The sequence below is a fragment of the Tamandua tetradactyla genome, chromosome 25, assembly GCF_023851605.1.
Source record: "Tamandua tetradactyla isolate mTamTet1 chromosome 25, mTamTet1.pri, whole genome shotgun sequence".
NCBI lineage: Eukaryota > Metazoa > Chordata > Mammalia > Pilosa > Myrmecophagidae > Tamandua > Tamandua tetradactyla.
In genome coordinates, this window is record NC_135351.1 from 37,087,198 (window position 1) to 37,101,096 (window position 13,899).

At 42.2% G+C, this 13,899-nt stretch overlaps 1 protein-coding gene across 4 annotated transcripts in view; it reads left to right on the top strand.

Annotated features, from left to right (window-relative positions):
* The window catches only part of PEX7 (peroxisomal biogenesis factor 7), a 92,372-nt gene that overhangs the window by 20,232 nt on the left and 58,241 nt on the right, over window positions 1–13,899 (top strand). The gene's annotated exons all lie outside the window — the stretch shown is intronic.

Sequence of the window (13,899 nt, forward strand, 5' to 3'; positions counted from 1 at the left end):
CAGACCCTTAGGATTTTGGAGCAAAGCCTTACCATCTGCTGCAGAAAACTACTCTCCTTTTGAGAAACAGCTTTTGGCCTGCTACTGGGCCTTAGTAGAGACTGAACGCTTAACCATGGGCCACCAAGTTACCATGAGACCTGAGTTGCCTATCATGAGTTGGGTGTTGTCTGACCCACCAAGCCATAAAGTTGGGCGTGCACAGCAGCACTCTATTGTAAAGTGGAAATGGTATATACGAGATAGAGCCAGAGCAGGTCCTGAAGGCACAAGTAAGTTACATGAAGAAGTGGCACAAATGCCCATGGTTTCCACTCCTGCTGCCACATTACCTTCTCTTTCCCAGACCAGAGCTATGGCCTCTTGGGGAGTTCCTTACAGTGAATTGACTGAGGAAGAGAAAACTCGGGCCTGGTTTACAGATGGTTCAGCATGATATGCAGGTACCACCCGAAAGTGGACAGCTGCAGCATTACAACCCCTTTCTGGGGTGTCCTTGAAGGACAGTGGTGAGGGGAAATCCTCCCAGTGGGCAGAACTTCGAGCAGTGCACCTGGTTGTTCATTTTGCTTGGAAGGAAAACTGGCCAGAGGTGCGTTTGTATACTGACTCATGGGCTGTTGCTAATGGTTTGGCTGGATGGTCAGGGACTTGGAAAGACCATAATTGGAAAATTGGTGACAAAGAGGTCTGGGAAGAAGTATGTGGATAGACCTTTCTGAGTGGGCTAAAAACATGAAGATATTTGTGTCCCATGTGAATGCACACCAGAGGGTGACTTCAGCAGAGGAAGATTTTAATAATCAAGTGGATAAGATGACCCGTTCTATGGATACCAGTCAGCCTGTTTCCCCAGCAACTCCTGTTATTGCCCAATGGGCTCATGAACAAAGTGGTCATGGTGGTAGGGATGGAGGTTATGCATGGGCTCAGCAACATGGACTTCCACTCACCAAGGCTGACCTGGCTACAGCCACTGCTGAGTGCCCAATCTGCCAGCAGCAGAGACCCACACTCAGCCCCCGATATGGCACCATTCCCCGAGGTGACCAGCCAGCTACATGGTGGCAGGTTGATTACATTGGACCACTCCCTTCATGGAAGGGGCAGCGATTTGTTCTAACTGGAATAGACACATACTCTGGATATGGGTTTGCTTTCCCTGCACGCAATGCTTCTGCCAAAACTACTATCCGTGGGCTTACAGAATGCCTTATCCATCGTCATGGTATTCCACATAGCATTGCTTCGGATCAAGGAACACACTTCACAGCAAATGAAGTGCGAGAATGGGCACATGCTCATGGAATTCTCTGGTCTTACCATGTTCCCCATCATCCAGAAGCAGCTGGATTGATAGAACGGTGGAATGGCCTTTTGAAAACTCAATTACGGTGCCAACTAGGTGGCAAAAACTTGAAAGGCTGGGGTAATGTTCTCCAGGAAGCTGTGTATGCTCTGAATCAGCGTCCACTGTATGGTGCTGTTTCTCCCATAGCCAGGATCCATGGGTCCAGGAACCAAGGGGTGGAAATGGGTGTGGTGCCACTCACTATTACTCCTAGTGATCCACTAGGAAAATTTTTGCTTCCTGTCCCTGCTACCCTGAGTTCTGCTGGTCTACAGGTTTTAGTTCCAAAACGGGGTGTGCTTTCTCCAGGAGAAACAACAGTGATACCACTGAACTGGAAGTTAAGATTGCCACCTGGCCACTTTGGGCTACTTATGCCTCTGGATCAACACACCAAGAAGGGGATTACATTATTGTCTGGGGTAATTGACCCTGACTATCAGAAGGAAGTAGGACTGCAACTACATAATGGAGGTAACGAAGAGTTTTCTTGGAATATAGGAGATCCCCTGGGGCGTCTATTAGTACTACCATGCCCTGTGATTAAAATCAATGGAAAACTGCAACAACACAATCCAGGCAGGACCACTGATGGCTCTGAGACTTCAGGAATGAAGGTTTGGGTCACCCCACCAGGCAAAGAACCACGGCCAGCCGAAGTGCTTGCTGAGGGGAAAGGCAACATGGAATGGGTAGTGGAAGAAGGTAGTGATAAATATGAACTTCGACCACGGGATCAGTTACAGAAACGAGGACTGTAATGCTGTTTTGTTCATGTTATACTATTTAAGTTGTAAGATATCAAGTTTAAGAATGAATATTGCCCAAGGATTTGCACGCTATTCTGGAGAGATTTAATGTGTTTCCAGGTATATGCAGGACAGTTGAGTATTGTCAGGTAAAAGAAAAAATGTGTGCTTATTTGTTTTCATTTGGAAATTAAGTATGGTCTAAGGTGATATATATATATATATATATATATATATATATATATATATGTGCCAAGTTGACAAGGGGTGGACTGTCATGGTTAGGGACAGGTGTCAACTTGGCCAAGTTGTGGTACCTGTTCATCTGATTGGGCAAGCGCTGGCCTGTCTGTTGCAGTGAGGACATTTCATAGGATTAGGTCATGATCACGTCAGCTACATCCACAGCTGATTCCATTTGTAATCAGCCAAAGGGGAGTGTCTTCTGCAATTAGTGATGCTAAATCCAATCATGGGAAGCCTTTTAAGGAGGACTCAGAGGAGACAGGTTGCATTCCTGCTTTGGCTGGTGAGCCTCTCCTGTGGAGTTCGTCCAGGCCATCCATTGGAGTCATCGGCTTCGCAGCCTGCCCTGTGGATTTTGGACTCTGCGTTCCTACGGTCACGTGAGACACTTTCATAAATTTTATATTTGCAAGTGTTCCCTGTTGGTTCTGTTTCTCTAGAGAACCCTAACTAATACACATATATACAAAGCAAAGAAATAAAAAAGCAATAGTTTTCAAAGGAGTCTTCAACAACTGGTTACAGGACTGATACCAGAGTTTGTCATGGGCTACCTACTGTACTATCCTCTCATATTTTTCCTTCCAGTTGCTCCAGAACATAGGAGGCTAGAGGGTTAAATGTTTTTTTACCATCACAATCAACTTTTTTTCCTTCTGTTCTTGTGAAAAATAAAAATATATACAAAAAAAGCTATAAATTTCAAAGTACAACGTGACAGTTAGTTGTAGAACATATTTCAGACTTTGACATGAGTTACAATTTCACAATTTTAGGTTTTTACTTCTAGTTGCTCCAAAATACTGGAGACTAAACGACATATCAATTTAATGATTCGGTATTCATGTTCATTTGTTAAATCCTGTCTTCTATGTATAACCCCACCATGTCCCACGTAGTGGGGAGGGCAATGATTTCAGTTGCAGAATTGGGCTTAGAGAGACTGAGGCCACATCTGAGCAACAACAGAGGTCCTCCAGAACTCTTAGGCATGCCTATAGGTAGTCTAAGCTTCTCCACTACTTACATTAGCTTCACAAGAGTAAGTCTCATGATCGAGGGCATGGCCTATTGATTTGGGTATCCCTGAAGTTTGACACAGGAGCAGGGAATTCCCTGATGGTGAGGTTTAGTAGTTCCATATTCTTTCTCCCCTCTCTCAGGAGACTTTGCCAATACTTTTTGATTATCTGCATAATATACTCTCAGGTGTTTCCAGGCATTACAATAATCTATACAGGATTAAAGGACCTCTTTCTTATTCTGTGCTCCCTGTGTTTCAGTTGTTCAAATGAGCTCTGCAGATAGGTTGAATTAGATCATGGACTACAGAAAATTTAAGTTTCTGATCAAATAAACCTTTCCTCCATTGATCTCAAAGAGTATGTGTGGTTCTGAAATATAGACACTGTCTTCCTTACCCCTATGCTCTGAATTACTTTAACCCCAACCTGTTCGGCTTCGTTCTTATCTCTAAATACCAGGTTATATATATAAAACAGCCTCTCAGAATCCAGAAATAATAATCACCACTCCGGATTTAAATGTGTCAGCTCTAAAAGCTTACAATCTAGGCCCCTGTTTTCTTATAAGCATTTTCTAAAGGTGAACATACCATTGTTCTTTTGCTTCTGGCTAATTTTGTCTCACCACATGTCCCACATGTTCATTCACATTGTTGCATGCCTCATGACATTGTTCCTTTTCGTAGCAGCATAGCCTTCATTCATAAGTATACACCATTGTTTGCCAATCTACTTCTCTGTCAGTGCATCCTTCAGCCACATGCATTCATTGGGCATCATGTAGAGAGGCCCAAAGTCCACAGTCCATCAGTGTTCTCAATTTCAGATAATTTCATTGTTCCCAAGAGAAAGAAAACCAATAAACACACCCTTGCCAAACAGGAAAGCTAAACCTCCTCTTAACTCTTGTCCCTTATCCCATTATTTACCTCTGCTGTTACTGTGGTAGTGCTGATGGTTTCCTTTTGAACATAGCTCATAGCATGCAATAGCAGTTTTCCCCCTGTACCCTGGAGTTAAACACTCTTTATAAAAGAATCATATCTTTGAAGTAATTCTTACAAGACGTAATTCATATTTCTAGTGTGAATCAGTGGGACATGTAGGTCTATACAACCCCTTTCAATCTTGTTCATCTTCAATATGGTAGTATTACTTCTAGACCTACTAGAGAATCACCTTCACTCCTATCTGTTCCTTTACATTGGAGTTCAACTTCATTAGCTAACAGTTCACCCATCTCTAATTTCTGTGTATCTCTGAGTCCCCTATATCCTGTATTATAAACCTCTGATTATACCTTTATGCTGTTCATAAAAGTGGAATCATACAATATCTATCCTTTTGTGAATGGCTAATTTCGCTCAGCATTATATCTTCAAGACTTATCATCTTGTCCTGTGCTTCAGGATGTCATTTTGTCTTACTGCTGCATAATATTCCATCATGTGTATATACCACATTTTGTTGATCCACTCGTCTGTTGATGGGCATTTGGTTTGTTTCCATCTTTCGACGATTGTGAATACTGCTATGAATAATTTTGCTTTATTTCTTGATGTATACATATTTTAAGTTTTTGGTGGTTGAACCTGTCGATTCTTTGCCTTCTGGGCCTGTGGCCTTCCTTTCAGATGAAGAAGGGTTTGGCCAGTGACAAGCAGGAGGCCCTGAAAGGCCAAGAGAGGAAGGACATCTAGGCAGAAGGGATAGGGTGTCCCTGTGTAAGAACGTGGTGCATTTGAGATACTGAAAGAAGTCCAGGCAGGCTGTTGTTGGGGGGAAAGGGTGGTAGAAAAGAGGCCAGGGTGGCCGGCAGGAGGCCAGGGTCACACCTTCTGGTCTGCATTCTTGATTTTGGACTCGATCCTGTGACCAGTGGCGAGGCATTGAAGAGCACCAAGCAAGAGAAGGAGCTGATCAGGTTTGAGGAAACTCCGACTGTGCTGTAGATTATTGCCTGGAGACAGCAGGAATGGATGCAGGGGACCACGGAGGACAGGAGTGAGGATGGTGTCGATGAGGGTGGCGGCAGTGGAATGGAGCAGAGCAGGTGGTTATGTGTGGCATTTAGAGGTGATCATGGAAGAAATGAGAAAGGCATGGGTAGAGGAGGACCCCCAGGTTCCTGGCAAGGACAAATTCATCGTGGATTTGAGATGGGATATGTTTGAAGGAGATGGGCTTGAGCTTTGTCTTAGAACTCACTGAGTCTGTGAGACAAGCTCATGGTGAAATCAAATGAGCAGTTTGGGGCTGAGATGAGAAGACCAACCTTAAGGATAAAAACTATGTTTTTCGCTCAGAAAAGGTAACTTACGCCATTGCCCAGGAAAGGCTCAACTGAAGAAAGCATAGAGTAGGGCAGACTAAACAGAGGGCAAACCACTGCCCTCCAGCAGCGCGGCCACGCCTGTTCGTTTACAGACTGCGTGTGCCTGCCTTCTCACTGCAGTGACAGAGTTGGGTAGCTGTGACGAAAGTCCAGGGGAACACAGAGCCAGAATATTTACTGTCTGGCCCCTTCCAGAAAATGTTTGCTGATCTCTGAATAGAGCCTTGAGGCTCTAAACAATAATTGCAATAGAGAATGACTGCAGTAAAGAAATGGCAGCACTTTGCAGAGTTTAGTTGTTGAGGAGAGGTGAGAAGAGGAGGATGTAGTATGAATGGAGGTTTTATTTATTTTTAACTGGGAGATACTGAATGTTTCAATGATGACAATAAGGCATCAGTAAAAAGTTTAAAAAGGGTGATACAGCAGGGTGATGCCATCTTTCATGTTAGAAGATTCTGTCCGTCCCAAGATTATACAAATATTCCCCTAAATTTCCTTCTAGTACCTTTATAGTTCCATTTTTTAAACTTAACATCGGATTCATCAGGAACTCATTTTAGAATAAGAAATGAGGTAGAGCTGTAACCCCCCCCAATGGCTTATCAGTTGTTGCGATGCCCTTGTTAAATAAGCTATTCTTTTCCTCACTGACTTAAAATAATTAGTGACGATAGCTTTCATTTGCCAAAGGTTTTACTATACCAGGCCCAATGTGAACACTTCACATTTTTTAATCTAATAATTTTATCTTGGGTAATATCGCCTTTATCGTATTATATTTGGGTCTGTTTCCGAGGCTTTCTGCTCTGACCTGTCCATTTGTTTCCTCTATACATGTACATCGATTAATTGCTGTTGCTTTAGAATACGTTTCTGTTTCTCTCACTCCTCTTTAGTTTCAACCATTTTTCTTAATGTTTTGTTACTTATTTTTTCCAGATGAATTTTATACTTTTGAAGCATTCAAAAAATTCTGTTGCTGTTTTAATTGAAATTGCATCAAATTGACTCTGGGTCATCTCCTATATTCTTAATTATGTAAAATTTCTCATCCAAAAAGAAATATTTCAGGTGGCTGCTTCTAGTATTGTCTTTTCGTTTAATTATCTAACATCCAAAGATAGATAATTGTTCCTTTCTAGCTAATAGAATGACGTCAGTGCCCAGAGTTGTTGGGTTATCTTGTGTAGTTTTCTCTAGATAATACAATGTCACAGAAATGCTTTTCATTTGTTAATTTTTTAATTCTAAAAATGAAAAATGACCAAAAATCTCTGAATTCTGGAAGTATAATTAGGATATAGGTACTCAGTAAAGGAGACCTTCAGGCAAATTGTGTACAGACAAATATATGCATTTAAATTAAGCAATTTTTGAGATCCTAAGTTAATAGTGAATAATAGTAACTATTGTGCATAGAGGTACACTTAATTGAAGAATTACTTTGCTCTCTGAATACAGTTAACAGCATTGTTTTCTAGAATGAAGAACAGTGCACTCTAGCAATTTATAAAATCATTACTATTATTTTTTTAAATTCCAGGTTGTCTTAGTTTTTTTGTCTGTAATATGAATGATGTCTTTTCCAAAATAACAAGTAAATGGTAAATGATCTCAAAGTTAATATGCTTAATTTGAATTAATTAACCCTTTAACCTGATTTTATAACTTGAATTGGTAATCATTTATGCTTTTAATTTAGTGTAAATGCTAATGAGTTTCATGGTGGTAATGAATCAAATCTGGAAGGAGGACCACAGTTCAGTATGGAAGTACTTGCTTGGTTACAGTTTTAATGCTTATGATTTTATTGTAGCTGGTGAAAAGCTCTGCTACAGAGACTGATAGCCTGAGTTGAATTAAAATTCTTGCAAGGGTGTGAGTAAGATTAGCATCCTTAGCATGATTTTCTTAGGGTAGGGTTGTCGTTTGGCCTTAAATCCTACAATTTCAAAGGAGCCATTTCAGACCCAGGGTAGAATTAGTGCCATAGAGTAGCTCCACCTTCAAAATGATCTGAAACATTCTTCGCTTCTAGTGAAAAAGTGAGACACATCTGCTTGGAGCTTTCATTGGCAAAGTCCCAATAAACTAGAATCACTGAGTATCATTTTGTCTATTAGGAAAAATATTAGTAAGTAAACTCCCTGAATTCCTGATAGTTTTTAAAAAATTCCTTTACCTTATTGTTTTTGTGTGGTTTTGTTAATTTATCCTTTTAAGGTCCTGCAGTTGTATTCCTTTGTTTTCAATCATTGTTCTTTTTTATGTCGATGACCAGATGACCTCTGAGAGTGACAAAATCCCAAACGAATTCCGGCAGCGTTGTATGCAGTAGCCTGTTGTGCAAGGCCCCCACACCTCTTGGTTTCAAGCCTTTGTGTGGTATGCCGTCTACAGTATTGACTCTGGATATTGTCTGTGCACAAGTGTCAGTACATGAGACTGAATAGCACAATATGATGCGTCATGTGCAAAGAGTTAGCAGGTAATCATAAGCCTTAGCTTTTTAAGCTGTCTGTGCAGTGTACATAGGTAGTTTGCAAAAACAATCTTATATCAACAGAATAGCCATTTCCTTTCATAGAAAAGAACATCTGTTCAGTGACATTATCTTCATGAGTCATATTAGAAATGAAGACAAAAGTGGTCATGTCAGCCAAGACATGGCTTGTTGTAAAGTGAAAGAGATCCTGACTCAAACTGCCTGAAGGAGGAAGATCATTTAGTTGGTCACTTGTGAAATAGTTGAGGAATCCAGAATTAGTCCGCCTTTGTAGGCGAGGCTGGATGCAGGGCCTTCTCTCTTGTTCTCTCCTGAGTTGTGTTGGTTTCAGTAGCAGGTGCCCCGTGGTAGCCAGATGGAGGCAGAATCTCCGGCCCCTACCTCCTTTTGGGTTTCTGCCCAGTAGGAAAAAGTGAGAGATTCCTTCTCAGAAATTTGGTAGAGTTTCCTTTTGTCTCATAACCTCTGATGGTTCCATGTGAGTGTTCATGAGCTAAATAATGTGGCTGGGGGAAGAAGATGCCGTGGGCTGATGGACTGGCTTGGTCCCTGCAGGTGGAAAGGGAAAAGGGAGCGGGTGGACCCCAAACAACATGTACTGAGCATGGAACAAGTGGGTCCTGTGGGGTGGAAGTAGGTGAATGGATTCTAGGGGACCAAAACTTACTCACTGAAGTGGCTGCACATCCAAGGATTAAAATAAATCCAAGGGGACTAGATGCAAACTAAACATTGTACTGATAAGCTAGAAAAGATGTCTTGAAAAATAAAAATAAAAAACCCTTAAAAACTTTTCCATTGAGGTTGTATTTCGCAAAGTCATTTTCTGCCACCTTTTATGATTTTGGAAACTCTAGAAGGTTGATTTGTCAAACATTTGCCATTTTCTTGAAATAGTCCCTCATGATGATTTTCATATATTATCCTACTTAATAAAGTTGAAAGGATTTAAAGTTTTGCTGTCATTCTACAAAAATACCGGAAGGGGTTCCAATTCAGTAAAACTTGGGAGTGTGTTCTGAATTGCTCATTGTGCCCTAGCCATTTGCAGGGAGACAAGAAAATTTGCTTACCAAGCTGTGTACATTCATTAGTAGGCATATGGCCTTCTTAGCAGATTTCTTTACTTGAATTGTTTTCATACATTTTCCAGAGGGCACATGCAGTTCTTTTATATAGTCAGCTGCCTTACACATTGAACCACTACCGAATTTTTGATTGCTAATATATAGGAAATGGGCATAACCATCTTATGAGAATTTGTTAAACATACCTAACAATTTTTATTGTTGCAGGGGGCATCGTCAGCAAGTCAGTCAGGTATTTTTTGACTGTCCAGCGTGAACTGGGCATAGAAGTGCAGTGAGAGAGAAAATAGTTTCTGTCCTCATAGAGCTTCTGGTCCAGTGGACAACAGAGATGCCAAGAAGAAACTGGAAACATCATCAGGAGTGTGACGTCCTTTGGGAGATGGGGGATGTGGCCCAGTGCTTAGGGGTGTGTGTGGCCTCTACAGCTGGGCTGCTCGGTTCGAATCCTGCTCCTGCCGCTAACCTGCTGGGACTGTGGGCGTGCCGGGTCAGTGCTGTCTCTTTGTTCCTCATTTCTGGGGACGGACTGAGTGAGTGGGTGTGCACTAAGGACCTAGTACCGCACTCAGGGTTTGGGTCAGGGCCTGGATATCTGTAGGAACAGACAGGAGGATTCCAGAGCTGCTCGGGGAGGCTCCCCTGGGGAAGTGGTGGTGACGCTGCTGAAGCTCCTGAGGGAGGCAGTGTGAGGAGGTGAGGAGTGAGAGGCAAAGGGCAGTGGAAGAGAAGAGATCCTGCATGAGAAGCCGCTGGGGGGCCCTGCCAGCACGTGCAGACACCCTGAGAAGGAGCCACAAGGGCTTGTCTGAGAACCAGGTCCAGAGTCTGAAAGTGACCTGCTCAGGGTATACTCTGCCCGGAGCGGGTGTAGACAACAGACTCGTCCACTGGTTCCAAACCTGGCTGCTCTTCAGAGTCTTTGCAGGGAGCTAAAGAAGCAATAGAATTCTGGGCTCCATCCTGCTCCTATTGAGTCAGAACTCTGGAAGGTAGTTTTTTATAATTACCCAGCTGAATCTGGGGATCAGCCCCATTTGGGAAGTGCCGTGTTAGTCTATGGTAAAGCTCTGTCTGAGGTGCCATATCAGTAGCTCATTTCTGTTGGCATAATGGGGATTATGTGTTTGTTTTCACAGGAATGTACCATCCCTTTTAGAGAGACGCCCATAGAATTGTTTCAGTGTTGAATTCAGGGAGAAAATGATTTCTTCAGTTTTAGAATTCCTTAGTTTTTCCTCAGTTTTACCAGTGAGTTATATCTTTAAAAGTGAATTTTTTTGCTTTATCTTCTTGCTTATGGACAAGAACTCGCTATAAAAACATACAGTACTGTGTGCATTAAAATCACCCTATCTGCAAAATTCATGGTTACAGAACCAAAGTGATAAAATAGGCATTCAAGATTTGTCTTTGCATCTGCTCCTGTAGCATACGTATAGGCTACCAACACATTTGATTATAGCATTCAGCTGCTTATAACTTTATATGTATTCTAAGATAGCATATTACCATATATAGCATTAAAGTTTTCTCAAGAATTTAGTCACCTTCAAGGTCCTGTGGTATCTCCAAGTCTAGAACCAAATATTTGATCTTTAGCTCTATTATGACAGGGCCCCAGGAGGGGGGGTTGTAGAGCCCCAGCTCTGGCTTCCACAGCAGAGTTCTCCAAGGACGTTGCTTTTTATCTAGTTCATGAGAGTTGAATTAGTACAAAATTCATATTTCAAGATCATTTGAAATAGAAGGGAATAATATTCAAGTTGTTTATAATAAAGAGGATTAGTAGGAAGCAAATTTTCTTTTGAGCCATGAAAACGAAATTACTGCTGTTACAGATGCCAAATAATTGCATGGAAGTCATCACCATGCCTGAATGTGTGGGGTCCAGCAGTTAAAATTAATGTCATTTGACTACTAGGAAAAGTCAGGTTACATCTAAGAGGCATCTGGCATTTCAATTCAATTAAATTATTTGGCCCAATCTCCTTCCTTTTGCTAGTTGGTTCATTTCACAGTTTTAGACTCTCTGTTTCCTGTCTTTCTCCTTGCCCCACCTCCTCCTACCTGCTGCAGTCTGCAGTTAGCATAGGAGCAGCCAGCCCTTCGTGCTCCACGCTGTGCATTCAAACCCACTGTTTCAGCCACCCGCAGCAGGCCTGCAAGGGGTGAGAGGAGCTGGCGATCTGGCCGGGTCCAGCACCATCCCAGGGCCCTGGAAAATGTGATTCAAACAAAGTAGAAATACAGATATCCCGATGGCTAAAAGAGCTGAGTGAGTCATTGTACCATTTGGCTGGAGTTCGAAAAGAAAGCAACGAGGATGGAACGTCACACTTACAGCGCTGGAGTTGAGGCCAGGGCAGTGGGCTCACAGCCCCTGGGGGGCAGCCTCCATGTTTTCATGCCCCTTCAGTTAACTGTAAGAAAGGACAAGCCAATTCATGTTTTTAATTTTTTTTTGGCATGGGCAGGCACCGGGAAATGAACCCGGGTCTCTGGCACAGCAGGAGAGAACTCTGCCAGCTGAGCCACCATGGCCCACCCCCATGTTTGTTTGTTTTTTAGTGTTTCTTGAATATGATAGTGCTGAATCAAAATATTGTGCCAGAGAGGTTTAGAGTAGCCATCCACCCACCCTTTGTAGTTGTTTTGTTTAATTTTCTACTGAAGCACAATACACTTAAAACAGAATGTATATAATCTTAAGTATACAACTCGGTGGATTTTCACAATGGACGCCTCTGGCTGGTATCAAATATAAACTTTCAAACGCTAGCGTCCATCATTTAGACATTTTGTGTATTATAGTTGTAGCCTCTTGCTGAAACAGATGTTTTTCTCTGGGGTTAGGCTTTTTAGCAACCGAGGCTGCAGGAAAATACCGTTCACTCACTCGCTCCATGATGAAAAGGGGTTTTTGCCTGCCAGTGATAGAAGTCAAACTATCTTGGGTCTTGGGTCTTCATGAAGTTTGCTGAAAAACAGACCCCAGAAAGACAAGGGAAATGGATGCTCGAGTAGCCCATCGGTCCTCAGTCATCTGGACTCTTCTCTGCGTGCTGATGTGGCTCTGAGGCTGGCTTTCTTCTCCAGGTGGGACACAGCCCCCACCAGTTCCTAAATTTTATAACCTGTAAATTCTGGCATAGAAGAGGGAGAGCCATTTTGTTCATTTGTGGTTTAGAAAAGTCCCAGGCACCTGCGTTTGACCTGTCAGCTGTGCTCAGGTGCTGTGCTTGGCCCTGCTAGGACCTACCCTGGTCAACCAATGGTATTGAGCCTCTGGGTTTTCTAGAATCACGTGGTTGAGAAAGGGACGCTGCTCTTAGAAGAGTGTTGCTGGACAGACCTCATGGGTAAATACAGCGAATTGTCACTTGTGTGAGATTATTTCCTCAGTATAAAGGAGAAGGTGACCTAGGAATTAAAGGAATCATTCCCGAAGAATCAGCCAAAGCTGACTGGGCGGCACCAGCGTGGGAGCCCAGTCTCTGGGGTCCGGTTTTGAGTTCAGTTCTAGCTTTGGGTTTGGGTCTGAGTTCCAGTTCCACCACTTACTCTCTTGGGTGAATTATTTCATCTTCATGTGCCTCGGTTTCCTCATTTGTAAAGTACTATAAAAGTCACTGTACTTCAAGTAATTGTGATGTTTTTAAAAAGTTTTACCTGTAAAATGCCTCAAAGCATCTGGCACATAGTTCATGCTCAATAAACATGAGCTATTTTATTATTTTTTAATGCCTTCTAATAATCATGGGTTTGTTTTCTCATTTTTTAAAAACAATTATTGAGGATATATCTGGTGCCATACTAAGCCCCCACTACCTAATCGTATTTCAACCTTATAAAACAGTGTTTTATCACAGGTAAGGAAATGGAGGACCAGGTAAGCTAAGTAACTTGATCTTAAAGGTCAGCAGCTGCCAAATGATTGAGCCAGATTAGAACCAAGTCCTGGAACGCCTAACCACTGCATATTCTTACCTCCAACACATGTAATTCATGTCCTTCTTAAGCAGCTTCCAAAGAAATCAGGAATAGACTTGTTTAAAATAGCTAAATTTAGTCAAATGGCATAGGATTTAGAATTGAGAATATAGGGAAATGTGTAGATTAATTATAGGGTAATTTAAAATTGAACTGTTTTTAGATTAACCATTTTTAGATAGGGCATGCTAGAAACCCTGCTAGGTGCTTCACAGGTCCTTTATGGCATTGGATCATCGTGCACCCCTGCCTGGTAGGCAGAAGTGAAGACACTGCGAGATGAGCTGCCTCGTGCTGGCTCTCCCAGCAACTGGCGGCATTCCAGGTCCTGGCTGCTACTGTGCCAGAGACCATGCTCTTTTCATCCCGCTGGTCTAGCTTCTCGTGATCAGTTGCTGTTTCTATTTTACTTTTGCTAGAGGTCTATGTTTCCTGGGTTTCATTCGTTCTGTCATCTCATTATTTTTTGAGAATTTAGAAAAATTGAGAGCAAACACAATATGAAACATTTTCAGGGGTGACTTTGCAGCTAAGCAATGTAAACCATTTTTGCAGTGAAGCAAAGCAAAATCCTTACATTTTTTTCAGATTTTTCCAAGGAGA